This window comes from Coturnix japonica, chromosome 18, assembly GCF_054131305.1.
Source record: "Coturnix japonica strain WE chromosome 18, WE-NBRP24, whole genome shotgun sequence".
Lineage (NCBI taxonomy): Eukaryota > Metazoa > Chordata > Aves > Galliformes > Phasianidae > Coturnix > Coturnix japonica.
Window position 1 is genome coordinate 9,610,709 of NC_140680.1, and position 20,712 is coordinate 9,631,420.

Consider the following 20,712-nt stretch of genomic DNA (forward strand, 5'->3'; position numbering starts at 1 on the left):
TACACCCCTTCCCAGATATCATTTATGGGTTGGCAGTGGGGGCAAGGGTGTCCTGTTGGAGATCTCTGTGCCTTTCAAAGGTAAGTGGTTTCTTTGCTTTGTTTCTGTACCCAGGGCTACTTCATTTGGGCAAATCCTAGCTTGCTGCTGGTGCATATTTCTTGCAAGCACCTTAAAACAGGATGTAGATGGTAGGGCTGGAGGAGAAACTCCAGCCCAGGTTAAAGAAGCTGGGTGATGGACACCCTGAACCCCTGACAAACACATCAGAATGGCACGATGTCATGCAAGAGTTGTTATCAGCCTGAGCGAGGTGGTGTTTATTTCACTTTCATGCTAATTTATTTCTACAGATTTAACTTCAGAAGTCAGTTTGAGATAGACTTATGGAGAAATGACTCCAGAGCATTTTTTTTCGCACTGATAAAATAGAGTGTTTGGCTTCAAGCCTAACGACACGCCAGTTGTGAATTAATTAAGTGATAATCTTTATCGGCCTGCAGTATACACAGCAATAAACCTCCACCCTGGGTATATTAATAATCAGTGATAGCAAGGTGCTAACTCAATCTCAGAAAGCTGCTCACTGTGTGTAGATCCTGCTCTGAGGTGCAGCCTGTACATGAAACCTCCAGCAAACACAAGTTGCACTGGGAGCTTGGCCTTGGGGCTCTTCATGTGGGGACAGGCATACTGGGATGGGTGCTGGCCATGCCCAGTTTCTAACAAGGGGTTGGCTGCAGCCCACCCCCAGATACAAGTTGCAGATCCTTGTAATGAATTACCTGTTACTGGTGGGGTATCCATGAGTGCACAGATAGAAAGGTGTCATAAAGGACCATCAGCAGCTGCCCAAGGGTTGTCCCAAAATCACCCACGTTTTCTGTCTTGCAGAATTGAGACCCAGAGGGTTTATTATTTCTATGAGCGTGCTCCAGCCCTGCTGTTGCCTTTGGCAGTTGGCTCCCTGAGCTTTGCGCTGGCCGCTGACTGAAACCAAGGCACTGAGGACAGGATGCATCGCCCATCCCGAGCTGCGCTGGCCTGTTCTGCTGCTCTGGAGCTCACTTCAGGCCTGGCCAAAGAGTGTCCCCTCCTCTGCAAAGTAGGACACTTTGTCCGAGTGCAGAAAACACACACTGTTGCTTCTGATCAACTAAATTAGGAGTTCAATTATTTTAATGGCTTTTTATTTTTTTTCAGAACACCAAGAACTCAGAGCAATCATCCAGGGCCAGGATGTTTTTTCTTTCTAAGCAGACTGTCTGTGCTAATGGCTTGCGACTTGTCAACAGGAACCAAATTCCCATGGTGTCTGAAGGCAGAAGCCATGGCATTTTGGCATAATTCACCATGCTCCAATCAATCACCTCTGAAAACAATACCGTGAGAGAGAGATTGGTTGGATGAGATGGATGGAAAACCAGAATTTATTCCCCATTTCCTTTCTCCTCCTGCCGTGGTGTACATAACTGCAGCACTTGTATAAATTGTTTAGGGAAGAGGATCTCACTCCTTTGTATGCAGGGCTTTGGGTCCCAGTTCTGATGGGCCGGTAGTGAGGCTCTTTTATGCCATATATTTATGATGGGTGTCTTGAGATTCTTTATGACTTAGAAGCATTTATGGTGGAAGAACAGGTGCTGACCTCTATTGCTTTTCATCGTCTATTTTATTTTTTTAAGAGCAGAATGCACTATAATTAAGTGTAATATTAATACAACATCCTTTAGAATCTTCTGCCAGAAACACAGGCGATGACATAATAGTGGAGTGATATGGTGCTGGAATATACACACTAACAGAATAATGTGTTTTGGCATGTCTTCATTGGATAATATTTCCCTAACAATTTGGTCCAGACTGTAGCCAACTTGGTTCATAAACCAGGAGGTGGTCAGATGGAGATTGCACATTTTGCATTGGATAATGTGTACGTAAATGTTTCATTATTCCATCTGCTCTTGTTAATGTTGACGACAGTCGCCATCAGTAAAGCAATATTTGCCGGCCGTGACTGTCCAGGTGCTCCCTGAGATAACGTTGTCCATCCTCGTAATATAAACTGGCAAATATCTGGGCTGTTTCCAAACACAGCTGTGTGGGATCTACTGATAGAAGCTGACCACTTTTAAATACTGTGTGCTATATATAAAATGCCAAACAATTCACAAACAAGCTAAGACCTTAAATAACTGGGTCCATATATATCTATATTTATTCTACCTGCTCTTCACACAAAATAACCTTATTTGCTGGCTTAGTAATCATTGCTCAACCATTTTTTGAGTTTCCAAAGGTGAGTTTTTTAATCTTTCTTCCACCCCTGTTAATACAGAATTAGCTTTAAAAGGATTGCTCTTGACAGACTGAGTTTATTTCTAGTAAGTTTCAGATGACCATTAGGACAGGTATGCATGCTTCCAGTGTAATTTGCAGTCTTTCTTTTCCATACTTTAACATACATATATGGATAAGGTTGGATGTTTGGAAAGAGTGGTGCTGCATTGGCACAGCTGCCCAGGGAGGTGGTGGGGTCCCTGTTCCCGGGGGTGTCCAAGAGCCATGGAGATGTGGCACTGAGGAGTGTGGTCAGTGGGCACAGTGGGATGGGTTGGGTTTGGACCTGATGATCTCAGAGGTCTCTGCTTAGTGTGTCGTGAGTTCATAACGCTTCTTTTGCTGGGAGGATGGAGATGAGTGGATGTCACAGAAGTTTGACTCTTGGATTTGTGTGGGTTTGGTATTTTTCAGGGTGATTTTCAGGATGGACAGCTTGATGAGAGAGAGAGATGGCTTCTGAGAAGGCAATTACTTTGGCAGCTCTGGATGCTGCAGAAAAGGATGCTGAGCAGCAGGAGTGGGAGGCAGCTGTGTGGCTGATCTGATCTGAGCATCAGTCACTGTAAGTACTCAGTTTTCTGTGAAGAGCTTTGCTAACCAAGCAAGAAATTGAGCCTTCATTCCTTTAATATGCAACAATTATTATTTGCATAGGACTTTGGCTGCAGGATCCCCAAGTGAGATGTTTTGCTTCTGTTTCACGCTGAAACTTGACTTTATTCCCAGTTTAATTCCCTACAGGAGTACTTAGTGTTTTTTCCCCTCAAACAGCTTTGAGTTCAGGGTTGGACAAGTTAACCTCCAGAAGTCCCTTCAAATTAGGATTATTCTTTCTGACCAGACTATTAGTTGGGTAATTATTTTGTGGAGAAAAAAAACAAAAAATGGGAGTAATATAGTGAATAATTGCAGTATAATTCAAACATCATCCAGCACTATCTATAGCAAAGCTGGGCAGTTGGCTTTTCTCTCTGTTACCTCAGAGTCCCCAAAGGGGACTGGGACTTTGCTGCCTTTGGTGAAGTGTTTCTTCTGTGTTATCTCTGCTCTTGCTTTGACTGCAGTTGTGTCTTATCTGATGGGAGACTTGCTGAATGCAGTGGCTTTGTTTTATTTTATTTTATTTTGTATTTAATGAGAGAGAATAGTGGGAGCAGGGCAAGAACCAAGTCCCCTGTTTAATCTGAAAGAAAAGTGCAGAAAAATGTACCAAGGCAGCATCTCATCTATCTCTATCTTCTCGGACAAAAGTATTTGAGCAAAGATACCTGCTATACAGGTGACCTGTTAAAACTTTTTGACTTCATATAAGACATGAGATACATCCAATTGAGAGCATTCTTTTCAAGTAACAGTGACGTTTCCACTCCTGGTAGGCACACAGAGGCCACTGTCTTGTGTCTGGGGCAGTTCAGTCCCTTGTTGTCATTCCCAGAGAAAACACAGCTCTCAGAGCAGCATCTATGCCCAAGGGCCATTAGTATGCCTGGAGCATTTTGCACAGGGGAAACAGGAATTATCTTTCTATAGCAAATCTACAGCATGAATTAATTTTCCTTCTTAATTTCCCGGGTGCGGTAATTTCACACTTGAGGGATAAAGCTTTCCAGGTGCCAGGGGGCTCCTCAGCACAGCAGACTTATGAATTCATGGCAAATCATTGCCCCACTGGAGCTGACACGGGGGCAGCAAATGGTGGCAGTGCTGTGGGGTGGCTGGTGCCAGCATCTGTTTCCCTTGCCCCCTGCAGGCAGCTCAGTGTTCCCCAGGCTGAGAGGCCACGGTGTGTCATCATTAAATGATTTATTGCTTGAGTTAATTACAACAGGGTCACTAAGATAAAAGCTGGGATGAACCCCTCACTGCTCTGGATGTTGGACAGCGTAAAGGAGAAATGGTTCCTGCAGCTTTTATGTGGGTTATCTCAGGCTGCAAAAGGGACTGAGACTTTTCAGCACTTGCACATGGGAAATCTTGGCTCCTTGAGAGCAACTCACAGCTATGTACTAAAACAGTCTCATTAAGTTCTAATTTAGGACAATTGCATGTTACCTTCCCTGCTACCATGGAAGAGGCTGTCATACGACAGAGTTCAATCTAGCAACCCTTGCCTCCAAGCTCATGTTATATAGAAGCATTGCAGCTTTCCTCAGAAGCACAGAGACTGTGCTGGAGGAATGAGATGAAGCAGGGCTACTCTACTTTCTAGTTTCTCTCCCTTTTTGGCTTAAACTTTGTGGAAATGGCAAATAAAATAGGGAAGGAAGTTCTTGAAGTAACTGTATCAAATGGAGTATCTTAAAGAAAACAAATAACAAAAGCCACCGAAAAACAAACATTGTTACACAACAGCACTGGCAACTTCAGTTAGAAATGCAGAGCTGAAGCCAAGACTGTCTGTCTCCTCTCTGCAGAACAGCTGAGGTCTGGGAGCAGACAGTGTCATGCTGCGGTGTTCGGGCAGCACACAGTGAGGCAGAGGAGATACCATCATCTGATGCCTAGCCCAGTGTCTCTCCAGATGTAGCCATGAGAACTCAATGCTGGCACTGCCGAGGCACTGATGCCATATGTGGTGTCACCCACCACGCCCTGGAAGAATGTAGGTCTTTTATTCTTTTATGCAACTCTTTTTTTTTTTGGCAGAAGAAAGAGAAAAGCTGCTACCTGTCATCACAGATGTGTCAGGCTGAAGGTATGGGCTCCAGTGAATGGGCTCTTTCACCACTCAGGCAGCCATTATAAAACATTAGGCCTGTCATTCATATATTAATTTATTTCTCCATTCTTGCATATGAAGGGTAAAGGTATTCGTAACACTGTTCTGCATGTGCATTTCTATGCAGCTAGCTCCTCCTGGTCAGGTTTATGTGCAGCTGGGATTGTACTGGAGGAAAAGTGAAGGAAATGATCAGGAAGTTCCTCACTGTGTAGGACGTGCCAATAGCACTGACTCCTTCAGGCTTTTAAGTAACCACAGATGTGCACCCTGCTGTATGCAGCAGGACACGCAGTGTTGGGGGTGAAGAAACTCCCTCTACTGAAGCGTCTGTCATTAATCTGACCAGGGACAGGATGATGAGTTGATGGATGGGGTTGGACCAGCAGCCAATAATTTCTGTGTTATTATACAGGAATAACAGTACTTCGCATTCAGTCTCTTCCTGCCTTGCCTTGATCAGTTGTTCCCTTCTCTTGATCTTTCTGCTCCTTTCTCCTCGTCTTCTTCCCTCGCTTGCTGCAAGCTGGATGCAAGAAAGCTACTCAGAGGCTAACACAAAGCGAGGCCACAGCAGTCAGTGCTGGTTTAGCACCATTCTCTGCCTCAGTCTGAAGAAAGTTTAACCTCTGTTCTTTGCACTTTTTCAGCTGCTTCCCTTGTGCTTGTTGCTGACTTGGCACTAAGAAAGCTCAGCAGAAAGGAATCTTTTTCTTTCTATTTACAACCCAGGAAAAGAGTATTTTAATGGTCTTTCAAACAGAAGAGAAAAAGAGAGAGTCCATCTTGGACAGATATCAAATGGATGCCAGCCTGGTTTAGTCTAATAAAGAGCATCACTGAGATTAAGGTTGAACTGTTTATGCTGTTCCTTCTGAAAAAGGTACTCCAGGATAAGGACTGTGGTGTTCCTGCAACCTGGAGAATTACAGAGGAATTTCTCTGTGGCCCAGAAGGCGCTGACCTCATTCCTCCACCTTCCCACGCCCAGCAGTTTACAGGTTCATTGGGAAAGATTAAGGTAATGAACTGTTCCCTTTCATTTCCCCATCCATAAGCAGAAATCCTCAGGCCAGAGATAAGACACTGTGTTCATCATAATATGTTCCCAAAGGCTGGAGGTGGAACTGTGTGCTGGTGGGCAGGAAGAGGAAAACGCTGCCTAGGTAAGATGGACTGATTCTCCACCTTTGCTACCTATTGCTACTATTCTCCTCTCTCTTTACCTACCCAAAGTTATTCACACGGGGAGGTTTGGTGTGGTTGGTATGACATCCCCATTCTCCAAGGGCCTTTGATACATCACCATCTGTGTGTAACTGAACCCTCCCATGAGTTAAACACTGAACAGTTAAATGAAGTCATGTCCAAGTTCAAATCCAAGGTGGCTGAAAGGACTTAGTTATTCCAGGCTGTCTGGGAGATTACTTTCAAATCCACTACAGTAATTTAGGAAAATGATAAGTGCTCCTTTGGGAAGTGCATCAGGAATACGGTCATCCACTGGGAGGAAGCATAGACACGCTTACTATGTTTTCAGGGATGCTGGCAGAGCCCTGGGCAGCATGGGGAGAGCTGTAATCAAGCTCAGGTTAGTGTTATCAATGTGAAGTGCTGCTCTTCAGCTGGATGCTCGTTATGCCTCTAGAGGTGGGCACAGCTGCTATGTTATTCTGTGGTGCAGAGCTGGTGTGCTGGCACCAGTCTTCTGAGCTGGAGGGGCCATCCAGGACTGGGTCCCACCAGGGATGCTGGGGTGCCTTGTGGTGGCTGCTGTTCCCATGCAGTGTCGTGCAGCTCCCTGGCTAGCTGGGAACAGGGTGACAGGATGGGTGCCTCTGGCTTGGCAGGTGACCACAGGAAGCATTGTGCACTACTGAGCTCATTTCCACCAGGACCAAGGGTTCATTAAGGAGTAAAAATAACCCTGAAAAAAAAAACAGTCAAAACCCCCTCATGGAGTGTTTCAGTTGTTGGGGCCAACTTTGGCCAGCCAAGGATCTGCCTTTTCAGTTTCATTTGTGAACAAACAAAAATCAGAGGAAAACAAATTAGTTCAGACCAAAATGTCAATTTTCCCCTAAGTTGCTTTGCAGAACAGCAATGGCAAAGAAGATGAGCTAGACCCAAAACAAAGAGACTTATTTAGCTCATTTGGAGAGCATTCATTCTTCTTTTTCACCCTTTTTCTCCAAAAAGAAATAAAAGGAAAGCAATGTCAAGTTTCAAAATAAAAGAGGGATGGTTCTGATAGCCCAGGCATAAAAAGCTTCTTGCAAATGTGTCAGAGCAAAAGAACTGCAGCACCTTTAGCAGGGAGTGGGAGGGAAATCTAGAGGGGGAAATGCTTCACTGAACTCAACCCACAACGTGGGGATGATTTCTTTCTCCCACAAGCTGCATTCTTCCCAACGTTTGTTGCCCACTGAGAACAAACCCTGTTTCCCTGTTAATCTCCTTTGCAGCACTGCCCTGGAGTGAGCGATAAATCTGTATGAAGGAGAAGGACGTGGGGATCCAGGGACAAAAAGTGCAGGACAAAGGACAGAAGAACACCCAGCAGCAAACAAATTTCCTTCTAAGCCAGGTACTACTGTATTTTAAACCATAGTGAATGTACTTGGTTCAGGGCTCAGCAGTCAGTGATAAATGTGAGGGTTATTTCTTGCTCTGCTTTTGAGTTTCTGATAAGAAATGTTTGCATGCTTCCCCTGGAGGAATTAAACTGTAAGAAACCCAAATCTGGCAGAGCTTAGTTCTGCTCGGTTGTGCACAGGGAAAAATGAAGCAATTGAGCTCAGTCTGAATCTAGTGATGTATTCGGTACTGCAACATTAATGAGGGGCTACATGTGTTACACGTGTTTTCTTATGTGATTCCCAGTTCCTATGGGTGAACCACAGGCTGACTGTACACTGCGACTTCTGCTGGGTCACATCCAATCAATTATTCATTGGAACACCAACTTTGCAGAGTAAAGGCAGCGTTCAGAGTCATTGTTATCCACCTGGGTATGGAAAGATCTCAAGTCCTTCTGGAGCCATAATTCCTGCATTAATAATGATGAGGAAAAGGTCCCTCTTTGGGAAAGGGATGATCAGAAACCCTGAGCTGCAGTGTCACCACAGTCAGGTGTAGGACTATAACAAACCCAGTGCCAGGGCACAGGCAGGTCTCACAAGCCTCCATATTACACAACAGGAGAGAAGCTTTAATTAATTATTCCCTGGGCAATTAACATTGGCAAAAGCAGATCAAAGCAAAAGCAGCAGCACTGAGGAGGACACCTCCTTTGCAACACTGAGAAACGCTGCAGAGCTGAGAAGCAAATCAAAGCAGTGTGAAAAGAGAGAGCAAGTTGCTCCATCTCTGAGAAGCCAATTGAAATTGCTGCAAAACCAAATGGCTCTGGGTTACAGCAGCAGCTTCCCTGCAACAACTGTACCACAGCTTGGAGTTCCTCTGGAACACTCTTTATTAGAGCAGCAATTGGCTGTCACAGTGGAAAATATTTCACCGAGTGCATGGAACTTCAGTGTGCAATGAGTACATGCACTCGGTGAAATATTTTCCACTGAAAAGAGTGTCTTTTTTGCTAAATTCAGTGTTCCCGGTCTTCCAAATGGAAAGGTGCATCTTTTTGTGTAAGAGGCATTTACAGAAATACTGGAGGAAAATCTATTTTCTTTAATATCTTTCCATTTGAAGAATGAAATGACGATGTGTTCCACAGCAAGATCCCATCATCTTTTCTTTTTCTCAGCAATGTTTTATGCACGTGGGGATCCCTTTGTGCCCAACTCCACCAAAGCTCCCTTCAAAGTATGCACAGATGCAAGCAACAGGGAGAAGGCGAGACCTGAGGAATGCCCTCCAAGCAGCAGCAGGAATCACTCAGCCTCAGTGATGCTCTGTGTTTTCTGCTGGGGATGAAGCTCCCCCGGTCCTTCTGTCAGCAGGGCAGGGCTGGGGGAACACACTCAATAGCAGTGAAATCAAAGGGCACAAATCATGTTTGAACACATCTGTATCTGCCAAGCAAGGCCTTGTGGATCTCAGAGGTAAGACTGCTTTCTCAGCGTGGTGTTCTCCAAAGAGCAAATGGTGGAGTGTGGGACAGGCAGGGAGGCATCGGCCAGCTTGAAATGGGGGCTGTAGGGGCTGTGGCACATGGATCTGGATCTCCAGAGGCGCTGATGAGAAATCCACACTGCTTGGTGCCCGGCAGGACACAGGAACCTGAGGGGGCCATGGTCATGCCAGTCCCTGAGCCACATCATGAGGGTCTTTTCACACAATCTTGAGTCAGAAAGACCTGACCTTTCCTACCAGGCCATTTGCCAGCTGATCTGGAAAGGCCATCTGCCCCCACCACAGTGCCACCACATGCCCCTCCTGGCCAGGGTGATGACAGCCAATCTCAGCAGCCTCCCACAGCTAGGAACCGAGCATGCCCATGTTTGCTCTTTGTTTGTGCACTTTGCAGGTTTGTTTTTCCACCTTTTGCTTCCAGGAGCTGTTTATTATGCCAGGAAAAACAAAAACAAAATCAAATTCCACAAAAGAAACAAAGGAGAAAGCAACATGCAAGCACTATCCTGTCTGCTCGAGATATTTCCATCTCTTTACTTTATTCTCAACAGCTTTCTGAATGTGTGACCTAAGCAAAGTCTTCAGTGTGGCCCATCCTCCTGTTACGCAGCCCTGTCCCGCAGGCACAGGCAGCCCCACTGCCTTCATGCCATTAGAACAGGCAAAGTGGCAGCACAGCAGCTTTATCTGCTTTTACCTTCTTCCACAAACAGCAGGTGGGCTGGTGTGACACAACCCTCCCTCCATCCTTTGCTTGCTGCTAAATCAATCTGGGGATGCTAGAAGTTGGCCATAGGGAGCTCAGAGCACTCACAGCTCCAGACCCGCTGATTAAGATAAACAGTCACTGTGACATTTTCCTAATTATGGAGAAGACGTTCCTAAACAGGACTCAACTCACTGGAACCAATGGAAAAAATAATAACTTACATTGCTGCAGTATTTTTCATCCCGTAAGATCCAACGGTATGCTATAAATATAATTTATGTGCAGGGATTATTCTGCTCGTCACTGAAACACAACAACAGTGTAAGTGAGCAGGAGCAGGATATGGAAAAAGAGCACTGTGGGTTTAGGTCAGGTTTTGTGAGCAAAGAGGGGCCCGTGCAGAAAAACTCATCTGAAGGAGAATTTGAGCAGGTTGGGGCCTGGAGCCACTTGTAACAAACATGGTTGTTCAGTGAATGCTGCTGGTCAGGACTGTGAGTTTTGCCTCCCTTTGGCAAATTATCAGCTGTTTCAAAATGATCCAAGCACCGTCCTTTGCAGATTTCTCTTTAAAATCACCTTGGGTCTTAGCAGTGCCTTCACAAGGAACACTTGCTGCAGAGTGGCTTGGTGCAGCTACTCATTCTATGAGCATTCAGCAAAATGATCTTCTCCATGAGCTGTGTGCCCAGGTTATGAAAGGAAACCCAAAGCCGGGAGTCAGGCATGAGCTGCAAACAAACAAAGCCTAGGAAGGAATCTCAGTCTGGCTTTTGGTGATGGATTTTATTTGACTCGGGTTACACAGATCAGAGCTACAGATGTCACCATTTATCACTTCATCTCCAAGGGGGTAAATATTGCCTGAGCAGGTCCTAGAGTCTGGAATATGGGCGTGTGGAGTATGGTCATTTGTTGCAAGCAGAACTCTCTCCAGCACCCAACACAGCTGGGTGCTGGCTGTCCCCTCACACAGGCGGGCAGTGGCAGGACCCGTCTCCATCCAGGCCATCTACCCCAGCTCTCATCCTGTCCCCAGCACTGCACTGCTGATAGCCTGAGTTTTCCAGGAATTTCACATAAACATCTCCCTGAAGCACATTAACGACTGTTTATTTGCCTTGTGCTGTTGCCTCCTTTCTTGGTCATGGTTGCAAGACGAGATTTTTTCTTTTTTTAAACTTCAATGGAAAAGGAAATGAATAGCTTCCTCCAGCTACTGCCTGCTGGCCGCCAGAGCAGCTGTCAGCCACAGAGGGTGACTTGTGACCCCGAAAATATTGGCAGCGTGTCCTCAGGCTTTGGGAGGGCTTGGGAGTCAAGCAGGAGAGGTGGCTGCTGCTCCTCAGCCCCACACTCCCTGTGAGGATGATGTGTCCAGTAAAACTCATCTCACTCATTGAAAAGTCACCTCACTCCTCCTGTAGGCACTGCACAGGTACAGCTGGAAGCAGTTCGGCACCTCCTCAGCACTGAGCAAAGTGAAACAGCAAAGCTCCAGAGCTCCTTCTATGCTGTTTGCTGAGCTGAAGATGGTCAGAGGCCACAGAGTGACGTCTCTTTGAAGCCCATCCTCAGTGACAGACAGCTCAGCACCGAGGCTTGGCCCTGCACACTCATTCTGTGAAGTCACCATGACCCCTAGAGGGAGAGGTGAACAGTTTTGCTGAGGCTGCTGCACACTTCTTTGCCTGCCTCTTTGCAAACCCTCATCCTCCTCTTTCCATTGCCAGTTTCCCACTGGGTCTGGCTATACTGGGATGAGCTTCCCCTGAGCCTCATGAGATGCTTTCCTGGCATCTACAGATTTCATTCCTGGGTTTTCATCACCCATAAGAGAAGGTTACGTGGATTTTGTTATTCCAGCAGTGAGTCAATATTTATTGTGCAATTGTTCTTCTAGCTAGAAGAAAGCCTACGTTGCATGACCCAAATGTAGCTTCCTTAGAATCTACCCTGTATACAGAATAGATTTCATGGTAACTTTCATTTTTTAAATTTTCCATGGATCTATTTTTCACATTGCCTTATTTTCCATGAATATTCACTGGGTTTTTTTGGTCTCACATTTTTGCTGACATCTTATTGTTCAGCTGCTGTTTTTTCCTGTTTTGCTCCCTCTTTTCCTGCCTGAGCCACCAGGGCTTACACCTCATGTCTTCAAAGGTCAACCTATGGCAGGTAAGCCCTTGGAAATCCCTTATGGAAGGTTCAGAGCCTTAAAATCTCCTTCAGCTCACCAGGTCTGAAAGGTAATTCAGGATGGATCTCATGCCAAAGATTAAACTCCACAGCAGAGGACAGCCATGGAGAGTGCTGCGATAGAGCTTCACTCCTGGGTGGATGCAACCAACCTGTCACTATCACAGACTTAGGAGCATGGCTGTGCTTTTGTCCTCCAGTTCTCACTGCATCAGGGCCTGACTCTACCCTGAGGCTCTGTATTCCCCATGGACTGGGAAGGACTTACACTCAGTAGCAATCTGGATGGGATTTGTGGTGCACATTCCCTACAGGCTGCCACTATTTATATTTTTTTTCTTCTGCCATCATTGCACTTATTTTGCCCTCTATCTCCATTTATGGCTGGTCCAGGACAAAGCCTCCCTGGATGCTCTTCTAGGTGGGAGCCACAGTGCAAGACTCATAGAGTCATAGAACAGCTTGGGTTGGAAGGGACCCCAAGGATCATCAAGTTCCAACTCCCTGCCATAGGCAGGGCCACCAACTTCCAGATCTGGTATTAAACCAGGCTGTCCCATCCAACCTGGTCGTGAACCTCCAGGGATGGGGGATCCACAGCCTTTCTGGGCAGCCTGTCCTAGCACCTCACCACTCTCTCTGTGAAGAACTTCCCCTGATATTTCATCTAAACCTTCCCACCTTGAGCTTATTATAGAAGGTAGGAATAGTCCTGAGCTGGGTGCCCCAAACACTGCCCCAGGGACAGAAGCTCCCCGGCTGGAGCAAACATCTGCTCTTCTGCAGTTGCATCTGGGACACACAAAGTGGAAAAACACTGACTCAGGAGCAGACATCCAATCTGTTTGCAGGAGGCAGTTTTCCCAACTGCTTGGCTGGTGTGTGATCACTCCTGTTACCAAGCACCATGTAATGCAGGCAGCTATCTAGTCTTCTCAGCATCATTTTTCAGCCCATAGGTTTCATTTACTCTGGCCCCTTTTCAGTGCTCTGGGCTGGGGAAAGTGCCAGCTCAGCTCTCTGCATGCAAAGCCCCAGCACACTGCTCGGTTCCCAGTGCTGCTTCTGGGTCATTGGCTTAATCCCTTTGGTCTCCTTTGGATGCTGTTTTTCTTACAATCAGAAGGGGAAGAAAGAGGACTGAGAGCTCCATATTTTGCTGGGACAAGCAAAAAATAAACCCAGGTCTCTCTTGTGTGCATGGTTGGGGCTTTAACATGCAACAACAAAAGTGTTTAGGTGATAGAAGGCAGGTGCTACTTCGAGGATCACCCAGACCAATGGATGCTGGATGTCTGAAGGAGAAAACGGCTTGGGTTGGTTGTTGGGGAATTACAATACCTCATGGTAGGAAGAGAGACTGAATAACCAGCATGTGCTGGGATTCAAATCTGGTTGCTCTTGTTCTTTTCTAAACAAGGCCATGCATTCATTTCCAGCCAAAAAGTGGTGGCTGGGGACAAGGTATTGTCCCTCCTGTTGCCATTTCTGCACACCTCTGACAGCTGCTGTGTAGGATTCTGCTTACATACTGCTGAGGTTTTTGGCTTTTTGATGCTTTAAACAAAGCCACATCACTGCTTTGAAGAGGATGAGCTGAGAGCAGGCTCCTCCGATCACTCAGCTTTTGCACCAGGTACAAGGAGCTGTTCAGCCTCCTCTGCTCCTTCCTCTGTTTACAGGATATCTTCAGTGATTAATAATACTCACAGGATATATTTCTTTCAAGCACTAAAAACTTGCAGCATCAGTGCCTGTATTCAGAAACTCAGATAACTGGAATTATCTGGAGATTAAAACTGGAGATAGGAGAATTAGCGGCCAGCACTGGATACAGAAGGACATCTGAGAAATCAGGCAATTATATTCCAAAGGCATATCTTTTTGTGTTCTCACTGTTACAAATATAGCATGCAGAACAGGCTCTTCTCTGGCAGTGCTTGTCTGTTTTGCTCATCAGAATAGTAGCCAACCAGACGATAAAGATCTTTGCTATCAACCCTTTTAGCTAAGAAATGAAGCTTGAATGAACCTTTTAGAGACAAACAACTGGAGGAGAGTGAAGTGAAACCATGAACTGTGCTGTGAATCAGCTCCAGCACTTCAGCAGCTCTTCTCTCCAAACCTCCACAGCCCTCTAGTTCTTTCCTAGGGTTGACTCCATTTACTTTCTGTTCTCAGTTAACTCCAACCAGAGGGAAGCCATGCAGCAAAAATCTCAGGTGAGGAAAGACCCGAAAGTGCAGCTCCATCATGTGCCTGGGATTGATGTTTCAGTACTTTCTAGATCCTCACATGGCTGTAAAATTAGGACGTTAGATATTTCTCAAGGTCATACTGCTGTCAACTTTAATACTATATATGTTTTACTATAGAATGGAAGCTTCGAGGACAGCTGATTTTTAAGCCTCCTCAGCCCTTACGATCCTGTAACTGAGTTCTGCTGATAAACAGTGACTCCCATGAAAGGCCAATTTTCAATTCAAATCGATTTCAAATCAAACCACTTGCTTCCCAGCACATCTCTCTGTATTCTTCCTTGGCTCTTTGCTTTCCCAGAAGCAAGGCCAACAGTGCTCCAGGCCCTGGCTGCCAGGCATGGTTTGTTTTCAGCTGGTAGCTCTGAGAGGCTGTGGATATTGCATCCATCCCATGGTATCCCTTTCTGGGACAGGGCAATGACACCTAAGCAAGGCTGCAAGGACCAGGTTGCGCAGTAATATCTCCTGCCCCAACCTGGAGTCATACTGCCATTTTGTTTACACTTTGGACACAGGCAGCCCTGCTCTTTATTTAGCTGTGTGCATGTGCCCAGATCCATTCCCTTTATGGCTGCCGTTCATTTGGAGCTCAGCAATGCTCTCACTGTGCGAGGTGTTCAATCCATTCCTTCCAACGTGACCTAGCATTTGGCACACAATGTGACATGATGCTGCTTGTTTGTCAGAGAGCCTGACGTCCTTTAGAAATTAATCAATACCCTTCCCAGACTAATGTGAATTGGTTTTTGAAATGCAAATGTGTTATCTTTCTCCCCTATCTATGCTTTTATCATCATGGCCAAACAGGAGACTAGAGGAGCAAAAGCATCCTTTATAGAATTCATGCTTGGTTCTGCTCCTATATACCATGTTTATTTGGGGGTTACGTGGTGCTTCTTAAAGCCTAAAAGCATTCACAGATCTAATTCCCAGTTTCATCTTAGACAATTCCTAGACCCAAAGGCAGTCATTTTTCCCCCAAACATTCTTCTGACACAGTTTAGTGACAATCTTTCTTTGTCAGTGCCTCAGCTACGTCATCATATTTGGCTACAAAGAAAACTACCCATTTTTGGCCTTCGGATTAAACTTTGATGTCTTTCCAAGTGTACTTCAACCACTTTCATTTATGGACAACTCAGAATTTCCCAGTGAATATGGAGATTTTTATCAGTGTCACTTATGGGGTTTGCTATGAAGAATGCACAGAGCTGACTTCCTTAGAAACCTTATGTGGGCTCCAGTTGTCTGAAGACTTCAGCCTGAAATCATCCTCTGCTGCGTAACCAGATCAGAAGGAAAGAAGAATGGAAGACCTATGAGAAACTCCGTGCTTTACACTGAAAACTAAATGATAGCCATGGCTCCATCCTGCTTTAAGATCTTTGAAATTGTAAAGCTTGTAAAACTGCAACACCCCATGAATGTCTGTATAAAGCCCATCTGCTCCTGGGGGAAGTTCAGCCTGTCCAATCCATGGGAGCTCTGACATTGCTTTGCTTCGACTTTTTCCTTGAATCAATACAGAAACGTTTTCTTTGAACGCTACAATTTTAGACAATTTCTTCCTCTTTATTGCTTGGAAAGAATATTCTGAAAGGTATAAATTGGTGCCAAATAAATAGTCTCATTTCTGTCTACCATTTGAGCTGCCAACTTGTTTTCCTTGAAGATGGCTGTGCTTGGGGTGGATGATCATGTTTTGAGTGGTACCTATTTGATGCAAATACATTCCTATGCCTTGCCAGCTTTTCAGTTCTTCTTATTTTTTTTCTTTTTTCCCTCCTTATTCTACTTTTTCCCCCTACTCTCCCATTTCCTTATGAGACCAAACGTTACAAAGTGCTACAGTGCCTGCCACCAACCTGCCTTCTCTACATGAGCTTCCAAGAGCTTCTCCACTCCCCTCCATCTTCCTGCCCCATCCTTTTGAAGCCAGGGCATGGTATTATTCCTGGGGAACCACTCTGTGCTCAAAGATGCTGAATTTCATCACCTGCTACTGCAAGCAGCTCAGCTACACCAAACAGTGCAACAACATCTAATTGTCTGGAACCAGTAAGACACCAAAGAGACTGACAAGCACTTTTCTTGTTAAGGAAAGGTGAGACTGAGTTTACATTTACGCTGAGAAAGGGCTTTGCTGGGTAGCTTTACCAGGCAGTCTGCCTCCTTCCAAGGGGCAGTTTCTTGGCATGTTGCTGTGCAGGCAGAGAGGCTCACATTTCCCACTCCTGGAGCCCTCCTTGCATAGTAACCTTTTTCTTATTTACTCATGTTTTCCCCTTGTGCTTCAGGCACCCTGGATACATACAGTCTGCTGCTCAAGCCGGTCCTGCTAATGCCTATCCCACACAAAAGAAAACATCTAGCTGGTGCCTGGGCTGGGGTTTAGCTATTCCTTTCTCACCAGAGCAGTTCAAAGCAGACTGCAAGCCTGGCCAGAAGTTTATAGTTTCCTAGCAGCCAGTATCTCAGGCAGCTGAAGGAAAATGCTTTGACATTTTTTGCCCTGCTTGTGTCAAAGCTACTTCAGCAGTTCTGTTTCCCACCAGGCCTGCCTGGTAGCAGGGCAGCCCATACAAGATGAGATAGATGGTCTCCAGAGCTCCTTGCAAAAGAGGCTCTCACACAAGGATTCCAGGGACTCTGACCCATGGTCTTAACTGCACCTCGACAAACACAAGGTGCGCATTGTAAGATAAACTGGTCATCCCTACTGTAGTAGAAATGCTATGTCGTGACCTGAACCAGTGATTGAGCACCTGGGGGGAAGGCAGGGCCAACCCAGGGGAGCCCAAGTGAATGCAATGCAGATGAATGACTGGGAGGATCCTGGCTCCACCCCTTCCCAGACCTCATATAATGGTTGGCAGTGGAGGTGGGAGCATCTGATTGGGGATCATTTCTACCTGATGTCTTTTGAAGGTAAGCTCTTTATTTATGTGCTCATACCTGTTGGATTTAAGTAAACTCTTATTTTCTGCTGTCTGCGAACCTGCAACTCTGCTGTTATTGCTGTGCTTTCCCTCTGTTATGCTGACTGCAGCCATGGCATAGTTATCCCATGGACACAGCAGGGAACTGCTGCCATGTACCTTCCCTGGGACCAAGGCCATCAACCTGCTGCAAGCTCCAACAATCAAGACATCCACTGTGCTTCCTCCTGCCAGCTTCCAGCTGATAGGTTATGGAATTTCATCACTGTTCTCTGTTGGTGTGTTCCTAGGTTCAGCCTGGTTTGGGAGAGGCGGTTCTACAAGTAAACCCACAACAGTGGGCAGAGTCCTTGACCTCTCTGTTGCTCCTATTTTGCTTCTCATCCAAGCTGGCAGCTCTCTGCCCTCACAGCTACTTGTGGGAGCTCCTCTCTGCTCTGGTAGTGCTATGCCTGCAAAACAGCTCAAGAGCATTAACACCCAGAACAGAAGTTCTTCAAAGAAATGTTCTCCCTTCCCTTTCTTTTCCTCTTGCATTTGTTTTCATCTCACCCTTTTCTGCTTTTTTGCTCACTATGCATACTGAAAAAAGCAATAAATCTGGGCAGCAATCCCCAAATATTCCTATAACTGCATGCCCTTCCTATTGATTTTAGGCACCATATGCATGACTCCAGCAAGCTTGCAGCCTACTGACCCGGACAGTTAACAGCTACAGTTACATCAGCCACATACAATTAGAGTTTAAGAGCAGGTATGGCAGCCAGACATATAATTGCTAAGCACTGAGAAAGTTTTCTTGCTGCAAAGGCAAGAATAATCAGAGTGCTTTGAGAGGCACAGGAGGGATCTGAAGACAGTTTACTGGCCTGTAATTCCCTTGCTATTCAGGGATTATAGCCTCACTTATAATAATAGAGAAGTTGCATCAGGAACTTGCCTTTCTTGGGAGAAAATAAGGTTCTAGGCATTTGCAGAGCTTAAAAATTCAAAGCAAGTAAATGCCTAAAGATCAGGCACGGAGGGCTCTGAAGAATCCTTTCTCACAAGAAGTAAAGCATAGGGTCAGTGATATGGGAAAGCAGTCCCAGGAGATGTTCTTCTCTGCCCAGTCTCACGCTGTGTCTGAGGGCTTCTGCATCCTCATGTCAGCCTTTATTTCTCCAGGTATCTCTGTTTCCTTCCTCACAGCTGCCTGTCTCAGCCTCCTTCCCCTATTCCTGTTTCCTGAGCAGAGGTGCAGCAGGCAAAGTAGGGCACAGAGCACACCTCACAGCAGGGTTTGGATGGTGTTTGGTGGTGGGATTCTGGGTTCTGAGATCCTAGACATTAACCATGCTTTCTTCCTGTAGGTGCTATTTTTTCAGCCCCAGGGTGGACAGCTGAGTCTCACCTGACTGCTCACTGAGTGGAAGCTGTTTGTGGGACCACACTGCTATGACACATCTGGTTTGGGCCATGAAAACCGACTTAAGCTGTGACTGATGACCATTGCAGCCCCTTTCAACTGCTTTTGAATTTTGCTACTGTAGGAATAAGGAACTGAGAAGCCAATGGTGACCTTAATGGACATCTGGATTTTTGCAAGGCATCTCAGTGCATCTCTCCTTGCTGTGTCAGAAGTCTGCTGCTTAAACTGCTCTTATCTTGATTTACCATAGCCCAGGTGCTTCCTTGTATTCATGCAACTGTGCATAGAAACTGCAGAGCAACGTTTTTCATCCCACCAGAGCTGCTGACAGCTCGGCTGACTCCTGCTTTGAACTGGAACTTCCATGTTTGGCCCAAAGCAATACAGTGCTGCCACTCATAGCTCAGTTGTCAGCACTGTCCTGCCTTTTGCTCTGCACGTTAATTCCCGCTTAAGCCTTGTGGCACTTGTTTGTTTTTCCTCTATTCTTTGCTTCTGAATGCATTTGCTTGTGTGGTAGGGTCGGTGTGTGGATGTCACACAGTGCCCTATCCTGGCACAGGAGAAGGGACAGTGCCCTGTAGTCTGCCCCAGCCTTTCTGCTTCCAATTTTCCCAGCCATATCCCACTAGAGGAACAGCTGATCTGATAGCATCCAGGTTGCTCTTCTATCTTAGGCTTCTGTTGTGCAAAGGGTCAAACAATTTGGGCTGAGAAAGTAATTTACTGCTCAGCTGGGACGGCATCTTGGAGCTGCCAAACCATCAAATGGAGGCTCTTTCATAAAGCCCACCTTTGGGTTCTCATCAAGAAGCTTCAGATTTGGGTTCTCAGGGCAATGTATTTGACCAATTTGTGCTTTTTCTTCAGCAAATCCATACTCATTTCACTCTCCTTTTCAAGCTTTTAATCACAGCATTTCAGGAAAGATTCCTTGTGAATACATACAAGCACGTGTTAGCTCTGTGACTTGTTCTCAGTTGAAGTTAATTCTGAAAATAATGGAGGAGCTTTATCTGTTAATTAAAACTAATGACTTTATAGAATTGCGGATGTGTTAAACTTGGGAAGATTTGCATTGGAGACCAATAGGAGCAGATAATTTGCAAGTCTGAATAATAAAGGAAATAGCATTGAAATTGAAATGGATATACTCAGCTAGATGGAAGCTGCTCCAGCTTCTAGAAGTTGCAAAGTGAATTGAGTGTGGCCATTAGTTCTTAGAGTACCGTGTTTACCACCGCATTTCAGAGGGTGTGTCTGGGAATGTTTTTATTATACCTTGCAAAATGGGGAAAGGGCATTTTCCCCTTCAAGGTAAAAATCAGATGCAGGCTGTTGCAATGCTTACCATGTTTTCTTCCAAATTGCTTCCAGATTGAGCCTACTCATTTTGCAAACATAAGGTGTCCAGCTGGATGCTTCATGCTTATCACTCCCCTGCCAGCAATAGAAGCTCTGTTACCCTTAATGTCACACCCAGCTGTGGAGAACTACATTGAGCCCCCCCCCAGCACAGAAATTGTTGGTCCTCCAGGGAGCAGGTGGGAATGACAGCACTCATTCTCACTGGGACTTTGATGGAGTGAGATGCCAGTTCCAAGAATGCATTCAGGGAGCTGCACACAGTCCCTGAACTACCTGCAAGACCCTTTGCAGATGGATGACGTGCAGCAACCAGAGCAGCAGCCAAGCATTCTGGTGTGAAAGGCAGTGGGTTCACCATTGCTGGGGATTTGGGAAGATGGCAGAGCTGTACCAGGCAGAGCTCTCATTGTTGGTGGGGTGATGTGACATTCAAAGGCCACCCCATGTCCAAGGAGAATCAAGAAACCCACCACCAACTCCTGAGTCTCTTACGTACCCTGTCTGCCAGTGGCTCAGGGAGAGAATGGGGTGATACAGCTGCTGCAATTGGAGACCACTTCCAAGGGACCATTCAAAACTATCTTGAGCAAAGTGAGGATAAAACAAACACAGCAGTCTCTGACAGCAAGAAAGCGTTGCAAAATGTCAATTATCTGCTCACTACAGCT